This window comes from Asterias amurensis, chromosome 3 (genome assembly GCF_032118995.1).
Source record: "Asterias amurensis chromosome 3, ASM3211899v1".
Taxonomy (NCBI): Eukaryota; Metazoa; Echinodermata; class Asteroidea; order Forcipulatida; family Asteriidae; genus Asterias; species Asterias amurensis.
Genome location: NC_092650.1, coordinates 27,946,518 through 27,955,586, shown reverse-complemented (window position 1 = coordinate 27,955,586; position 9,069 = coordinate 27,946,518). Strand labels below are relative to the sequence as shown.

At 37.0% G+C, this 9,069-nt stretch overlaps 1 protein-coding gene and 1 pseudogene across 1 annotated transcript in view; both read left to right on the top strand.

The window, feature by feature from the left end:
• Positions 1 to 787: 787 nt before the first annotated feature.
• The window catches only part of LOC139934542 (deoxynucleoside triphosphate triphosphohydrolase SAMHD1-like), a 39,184-nt gene continuing 30,902 nt past the window's right edge, over positions 788 to 9,069 (top strand). The window contains exon 1 of the mRNA XM_071928797.1: positions 788 to 893. The gene's annotated coding sequence lies outside the window, so the exon portion shown is untranslated. The remainder of the gene's footprint in view (positions 894 to 9,069) is intronic.
• LOC139934545 (ATP-dependent DNA helicase RecQ-like) lies at positions 2,714 to 7,685 on the top strand (annotated as a pseudogene).

Sequence of the window (9,069 nt, the reverse complement as noted above, 5' to 3'; positions counted from 1 at the left end):
AAAAGACGAATTTTTATAAAGACAAATGACAAATAAATAAAAGATAAACTGACAAAGGACCAACACGACAGGACCAAACATTGAACGACAACCTCTGTATTTTGCTAGTAAACACACTACAGCTAGAATGTATGATGGGCCACTAAATAAAACCCCATTGCACAAGGTGCACGATGCTGATATTCAACAATACACGAAAAATACTTTATAGTCTCACAGCTTTTTACAGTACAGGGAAAATTATTAATTGACTCTCGAACTCTAATTCACCCTCCAAATAAAAACACCCCTAAACCAGGGTAATTTTCCAAAAGTCCAAGCGTCAATCTTTAAAAATGTCCCTACACCTCTCTGCATATAGGACCATTTATTTCAGGGCACTATGTCATCCTAAATACCTCAAGTCTGACGTCAACAACCCCGGGGTCACAATTTAAGCAGTTTTACACCGTATCCATTTTCTTGGGCTCTAAAATTGTCGAAAATAGAATATCGTGGGCCAACAAAAACTAAACAGTACCGACGCTCTGTTTACTTCCTATTGGGGTGCACCAACAACTATGGTGGCCCTGAAGGGACATCAAACATATGTGATTAGGCACAAAACGTGAATATTTACGTAAATATTCACAATCTGGCCCTCAGTCTAAAATATTAACGTGAACATTTATGTGAATTTTTGTGAATCGGGACCAAAAAAAACGCAAATATTTACGCAAACATTCACGAAAATGTATATGTTTGATGTCCCTTCAGGTTCACCATACACAACGCCCGACCCGACCCACACAACTACAACTCTCACTAAAATCACATTAATATTTACAATCCCAGTATCATGTACGGACGTCTACAGATCAGTACAAGTTTACCATTGTTTGACAACATTAAAGGTAGGACTATGTACTTCATCATTATTGACTTTTAACTTATCAGTAATATTTTAGTAAGAATTACGAAATTTACTCTCATTTCACTATTGGGTTTCTTAATTCGTTTATTTCTAAATTTACGTTGATAATTCCGGCGGCGGACTGTGTGATATGCATCAATGTATAGTTCTTTGTTTGGTTATTGTATGAGTGGGGTCTCTTCTCGACAAGCTGATGCTTATTGAAAACCTCCATCCTCACACAAAATCCTACTGTACTTGTGTTTTCTGAAATTTTACAATATAATGTAAATTATATAATTTATTCTTTGTATGTTTAACAATAATACAAAGAAGTATTTTCATCGATTGATCGGTGGAAACGAGACAAGGAAACCAAATAAATGAATGAATTATGTGTATGTTGGCGCGTCTGTCTTTTTCAGTTTGAAGTATTTTCATCGATTGATCGGTGGATACGAGACAAGGAAACCAGAGGGTATTCATCAGACATACATAGAAAAAAACCGAACTGAAACGAAGTGGAACAAACAGTGGCAAGGACTTAAAATCTGAATGAACCATAAACATAACCCAATGGCGTATTGATATAATTTATTAAATGTGTGGAGAATATCGCGTTCGCAATCATGGCATGGGTCTTTGTATGAATTCTCTCTCAATAGTTTATATCAGTAACGTTAAATTTAGTTGTTCTATTTTTCTCATACAAGAAGAAAAATCACTGTCTGTTTAATTTTGAGTTAATTACTCTCTGGCGAATGTTCATTCACAGTATAGGATTATAGAAAATCCAACTGTTTAATTCATTGTGCTTTTTCAAAATTCAAAACAATAGCTTTAAAAAAAATTGAATGAACTCTTAAAGACACTGGACACTATTGGTAATTGTCAAAGACCAGTCTTCTCACTTGGTGTATCTCATCATATGCATAAAATAACAAACCTGTGAAAATTTGAGCTCAATTGGTGGTCGTCAAAGTTGCGAGATAATAAAGAAAGAAAAACACCCATGTTACACGAAGTTGTGTGCTTTCAGATGCCCGATTTCGAGCCCTCAAAATCCAATTCTGTGGCCTCGAAATCAAATTCGTGGAAAATTACATCTTTCTCGAAAACTACCGTTACTTCAGAGGGAGCCATTTCTCACAATGTTTTATACTATCAACCTCTCTCCAATACTCGTTACCAAGTAAGGTTTTATGCTTAACATTATTTTGAGTAATTACCAGTGTCCAGTGCCTTTAAGGTCGACCTACAAAATTGCTAGCATCATTTTTAAATTAGGCATCTTTTATGATGACTTCATTAAAAAAATAACCCGTTTGTGCATAATTTAGTGTTTTTGGTAATGTACGTTCCAGTTCAGTTTAGTTCAATGTCAAGTACGCGCACACGCATCCCGCACCTGCACCATTTTCTAATGGTCCCTATTATTGGGGGGGGGGGGGGGGTAGACTTGATTCAAGTCCCTTGATCGTGTGAGGTCCGAAACACAACGCGCCAGCAGTCAAGTCACATAAGACAAGTGCGCCCCCATCGTCAAAATGTAGTTATTGCAGCAGCGATCAAGGGATCGGGACTTGACGATGTCGTTTCCTCTTCCACGCAATGAATAGGAAAAATCTCCCCAAATGGGGAGATGTACAAAACCAATGTGAGCGTGGAAGCGCCGCCCTGTTTATAAATATTCATCGTACTCTGTGACCTTTGTACACGTACACGCAAAAGACGATCACAATAATCATGTATGTACGGACCTTCGACGACGTAAATAAATAAGCTAGCTCTGTAGTCTGTGTGCACACAGGATACCCTACCCGCACAATTCAATTATGGCTGCCATAGAGTTTGCTTAAGAAAAACTGGGTGTTTCGACCCTCAAAGAGTCACAACTTGAGGCTCTAAACAAGTTTATGGATGGGAGAGATCTGTTTATTGGCTTGCCTACTGGCTATGGCAAGTCATTAATTTATCAAGCACCGCCTTTCTGCAATGACTTCAGGCGACAATTGGTAAGTCTCTGTCCGAGTTTTCTCTAGTCTACTTTATGCTATGCGTTATTCGTACACAAACTAACTCAGGGTATCCCCCATTTATTCATTAAAATTATAATTTTATGTATGGCTGACGGTTGCCTGGTTAAGTGTAAAACTGACAAAAACTTCCTAATCATACATATCGCACACACTTCACTTGTTACTCTTTACTTGGCTGCTGTGGCATGTCGTATAAATGATATAGACATTGTTGTAGCTAGGTAGTAGAAGTAGCAGTTTAATAGTATTGTTAATAATGTTATTTGTTTGAATTTGTGTCATGTTTGAATTGTAATGTAATTGTAACTATAAATATAGGTAGGTACTACGTAGCTAAGTCAAGAGTAACTCGTGATTAAGGACTATTTTCTGGATTTTGTATAACCAGTTCTGAATGGTTGCCCAGTTCTAGATCACTGACACAAATCAAATAATGTTAATGTGACTGCTGAAGAAGCTTATTAAATAACCCATGCTATAAAGTTGCAGAGGTGCAGGGGCGGGAACAACATAATTTCCAAACTATTTCCCTAGTCCATCCAACATTCTTTCTAGTAATAGTATTCATATTGAATAAGGGAAAACAATTTTCTTCTACCTAAAAAGGCAAGAAAATTATTATTCCTAAAGTAGCCTATGTTTTGTCTTTATCTAGGAGGGTGACGTGACGACATCCATCGCTATTGTGGTGTCACCATTGGTAGCTTTGATGCGCGACCAGGTAGCTTTACTCAGAACAAAACACATCAAAGCTGCATACATGTCTGATCTCCTGACCTTCAATGACAAGACCAAGCTGATGAACGGAGAATTTTCCATTTTTTTTGCCAGCCCTGAGAGAGTCTCTTAAGTCAATTCGGCAGAGACCTGATCGCCTCCAAGACTTATCGAGACAACATTTGTGGTTTTTTTTTATAGATGAGACCCATTGTGTAGCAAAGTGGTAAGTATTTTATAAAAAATGTCCCTTTTATGTGTATTTGTTTTATAAGGGCAGTCATTTGAGGAAATACATAGTTATGGGATAGGGAATAATACTTAAAATCACAATGGTTGATGTTATGACACACCACACATAAAATTATGTGTTGCAGTTGGCCAAGGAGTTTTGCTAGATGTGCTAATATGAAAAGTATAGAAACTGCCCACGAGAAATGTCAAATTTTGGCCTACACATTGACAATAAATCAACCAAAAGGGACAATGATACAAAAGGGACAAAAATCAATTTGTCACATGGTCCCTTGTTTAGTGTTTGCCAATTTAAACCAAAAAATGAAGCTGGTATTGATGTGAAATGGGATGGGGGTCTAATGTGAGTGCAAGTTGGTTGTTCTTGTTTCTGTATTCTTTCATTGCAAATTGAGGTCTAACAAAATGTGAACATGACAGTATTAAAGCTTTGCAGAAATGTCTAAAGCTTGGCAGGTGTCACAGAAAGATAGTGGTGCTCCAAGTCTTTTTTTTCATCATTTGAGAACACTCCTTGTAAATTACCAGTGTACATTATAAGTTATCACATGCTCGTAAGTAGAATGCAGTCAAATTATTGTAGTGCTTCTTTTGCATCCCTATCCATCTATATTTTTCTGTATTCCACGAGTGCACATGTGATAGTAAATTTATCTTCCAGCCTCATGAAGTCAACGCGCAAAGTTTAAAATTTCAAAGCATTACTTCATTACGAACAGCATGGATGCACAAAGTTTTGCACTGCGTGACACATTGACACTCGCAATACGCAGTGTGCAATATAAAAAATGGGAGTAGGTTATTATAAGTTATCACACTCTGGTTGGAGCATCTGATTGCAGGATAAGCGGAAACTGGAAAATAAACAAATAAAAAAAAATTAAAATGAAATGAGTCAATAATTAGATTTAACAACCATTTTTGATTCACTGTAACATGAATTTATTGGTGATGAATATGATACAATAAATAACCCCTTCTTGTACACAGTTGTCACAAACCTATTATTATTTAATGGTGTGATACTTTAGGTAAGGGCAAAGTTCATAGAGCTTGTGAAGCACAAAATTTGCTTGCGCAGGAAAAAACGCTTGTTCATTTACTGTTACTGGCTACAACTCCATGCAATGTGTACATTGCTTGTCACTTGGTAGCTGAGTTAACTTTGCACAATAATTAAGTGAAGTCTAGGCCAGAAATCTGATTTTACTAAGCAAGGATTTGTTGTACTCTTAGAAAGCAAATTTTGTGCTTTTAAAAGCAGCTTAATGAAATTGGCCTAGCTGTTGTCAATACTTCGTATCCGTGGTGGAACTGAGCAGTTCTTCAACCTGTTGTACTCCCTTCAAAATTTATAAAGATGCATCACTATTTGTCATCTACTGGTAATTCTCAGCAGCATTGGCAGTCTTTACATGTAACTATAGATCCAGGTCACTTGCACCCTTGCACGCACTTCCATTTTGGGGGTCAAAATGTGCCTGAAGGATGGTACACATGTTTACGCACCAATGCATGTGTAAACACATGTACCATCCTTTTTGTAAATGCTTTGAACCCCAAAATCGAAATGCGTGCAAGTGCGCTGCGCATTGTGCAATGGTCTATAGAAACTTTAAGCTTTTAATTTATGGCAACTCTTATAGCAAGATATCTAGGCCACTACGTGATTTCATAGTGTAGCCTGGTTTATGGCGTGGGCCTAATTTCATAGAGCTACTTAAACACACAAAAAAGCTAAGCAAAGCAAATTTATGCTTACCAGAATAAGGTACCAAATTACTGGTATCCTGCTTGTTACTACTAAGCAGGGATTGTTAAAGCAATATTGTCTGTGAAATTAGGCACAGTTTATTGCCATTGAAAACTGAAACAAGTTCCAACACAGTCCAACAACAGTGACATGTACAATGTACATGTACAAACAAAACAACCAGAAGCAACCTTGAATAATTTTATGACACATGTCATTTATTGTTAACAAATGAAATTTTGGAAACATCTGATAAAAGTCAACATAATCGGTCCTGTACATGGTGAAATGAATGTCTGTTCTGCAACTAGTGGACACCAAAAATAAGAGCGCAAATCACCTGCATCTTATTTACAGTAGACTCCTGAACAGGTGTTGTAATCATCCATTTGTTGTCATACATTTTCTATTAATTACAGGTAGGCCCTATGTGTCACATTTTTTTTTTTTTTTTAAATACATGTAATAATTATTATCTGGCATGTCTGGTTAAGAAAATCCAAAGTGTAATATTTACACTGGGGAAAATGAATATGACCTTTTTTTTGCCCTACACGAATGTGGGATAAGCACTGCTTGGTGATTTTGAGTCCTGCAGGAAAAATCTACTAGACAATTCAAGTGGGATTTGAACCCATATCTGCCGCATCATTATTTAGCAAATAGCCACGACCAGTGACGAGGGGGCAAGGCCTAAATCCTGTAATTCAGTATTATTGTGTGTAGCAGCTCCCACACACCTACGTTTTATTTTAAAAAAATTCAAGAAAAACATTCCCAATTTTAAAAAGTTTTCTGTCAGCAAAGTCCCCAGTGGTTTTGCTTGATATTACATAACTGCATAGGTTACAATGTTAACACATAACAGTCTTAATACACATTACCGTGTGTCATTGTAGATCTGTAAAACATTATCCTTTGATGTTCATGAACAATTGTAATTGGTAACTAAAACACAAGATAATCTTTAGGAGAACATTTCTGGATTGGTAAGCCTAGCTATGTACATTTTAGTGTGGAGCAACAAATATGTAATGTAGTTTCAGTTCAGCCTGAAGGATGTTCATATTTGAACTATAGGCCTACATGTACATTGTAAATAGGCAAATAATAAACAAGTTAAACAAGCACATATAACATTGCAATTTTCTTGTTCTTATTGTTGTCATGCAGGGGTTACAAATCAGGAAAGGTTCAAGCATTTCGAGAGTGTTACAGTCGGCTTGCTGAACTTAGATCCCTGGTTCCAAGCACTGTGCCTACGGTGGCATTAACAGCAACAGCATCACAGGGTATCAAAAAGTGTGTCATTACCACTTTAGGGATGTCAAATCCAACATGCATTAAGATGTCACCAGAACGACCAAACATCAGGTATTCCGTCATCAAAACTAAAGTAACAGATCATGAAAGCCAATTTGGATGGCTAATTGATGAAATCAAAGAAAAACAACAGGATTGTCCAAAGGTCATAATCTTCTGCCAGTCCCACAAGAATTGCAGGGAGTTGTATGCAACGTTCGATGAAGCACTTGGAGAGGCAATGTGTAGCCGTATTGCCATGTTTCATTCATGTACAGCAGATAAAATGAAAGAAAGATATCTAAATGATTTCCCCAAACCCACTAGTCAAATTAGAGTTCTCAGTGCTACTGTGGCGTTTGGAATGGGTATACATGTTGAAAGATTGTACACCGTCATCCACTATGGTCCATCCCGGGATATCAATGATTACTTTCAAGAAAGTGGTCGAATTGGAAGAGATGGCTTACAGAGTTTTGCGGTGATCATGATGTTCCCTGGTTGCATGAGAGGTTGCAGAGTTGATGAACACATGAAAAATTACATCACCACAACAAACACGTGTCGGCGGAAGGTCCTTCTAGACTATTATGATCAATCTATCACACACACCTTAGAGAAAAAGGTTTGTTGTGATAATTGTTCCGAAGACGACAGCGGTCAAGGATGGGTAGAAAAACAATTACTGAAGATGACGTCAACAGCTTCTCTACCTTCTTCCTAACACAAACAGGGAAGGGAAGTCACAGATGAGCAAAGGCAAGACCTAAGAACCCAACTTCTCTCCTACCGAGACACAATCCTTCATGGAGAGGCATCTGCTATGTATACCGGTGTTGATTTAGCAAGTGGAATGGGAGTCTCGATGATTGATGCCATAGTTGAAAACTGCTACACAATTAGGTCATTAGAGCATCTGCAAGCAAGTTTTTTCTTTTTTAGGAAAAGCAATTCAGATAAAGTATGGAGTATGATGTCCCAAATTTTAGGTGACAATTTCCAATCGGCAGATGAGGAAGGAGACGAAGGAGATGAAGCAGCGGACAGCCTTTCATCTGTAAACAGTTTCATGTCAGAAGCTGATCATTTGAATGTTCTGTCTCTTAACACATCACAATCTGACACAAGTACATCTAGTGCCGATGATGAGCCCTTGGAAGTAGATTAAATGCACTTCAAAATTGTCAAGATTTTGCCATGTCATTCCTTGAAAAGTAGTTACTGAATAGTTTCATAAAGAAAGACAGTTCTCTAAAGAACAAACTCTACCTGGCAAGTAGATACACACACAGTGTTACCGCAAACAAAATATATATTGATACCTCAGTGGTTGCATGGAACACAGATTTCAGATACAGCATCTCATGTTCATCTCTATTACTAAAATCAAGTTTGAGTTAAATTAACAGTGGGTGAACTTGTACATTAAATCTTCTTTCCTCCATGTTCAACCAGAAAACAATATACTTTCTTGGTGAAGGTTAAAACAATATGTATGTACTTTCTTTCTGCAAATCTGATCTGACTATTAGCCTGTCACTTGAAGTAAAGTACACATTTGGGCCTACATGTAAATGTATTCTAGCAACTTCATGTGCTATTTAGAATAATTATATTGTTAGTTGCAGTGATACACATAAGTGAAGAATGCTCGAGTTTGAGTGTTGTGAAATTTGCTTATACCTTTTTCAGGTTAGTTACACATGTGCAGACTGTGTATCCATGAGAGCAAAAAAATAATGTGTTTTAATTTATGAAAAGCAAATTTTCAAAACAAAGAAAACTGAAAGTACAAAACAAGTAAACCAATTCAACTAATGAGAGTATTCTAAATGCTAGAATACATGGGGACCTGCATGTGTACTGTTTCCTTATAAATGTACATGGGGTGCCAATTATAAGCTGTGACATTTTCAAAATTAACCTGCCAAAACATTTCGCTGTCCACAAGGGACCTTTGATAAATTTTGATGAATGCAGCTCATACGAGTGGAGGTGTTTTATTTAGGATGTGTTTTGAGTTTGGTAACAAAGATACATACCTGTAAATGTTTTATCTGAGATACACACCTGTAAATGTTTTATCTGAAATGTACTGTTTCATGTAACCA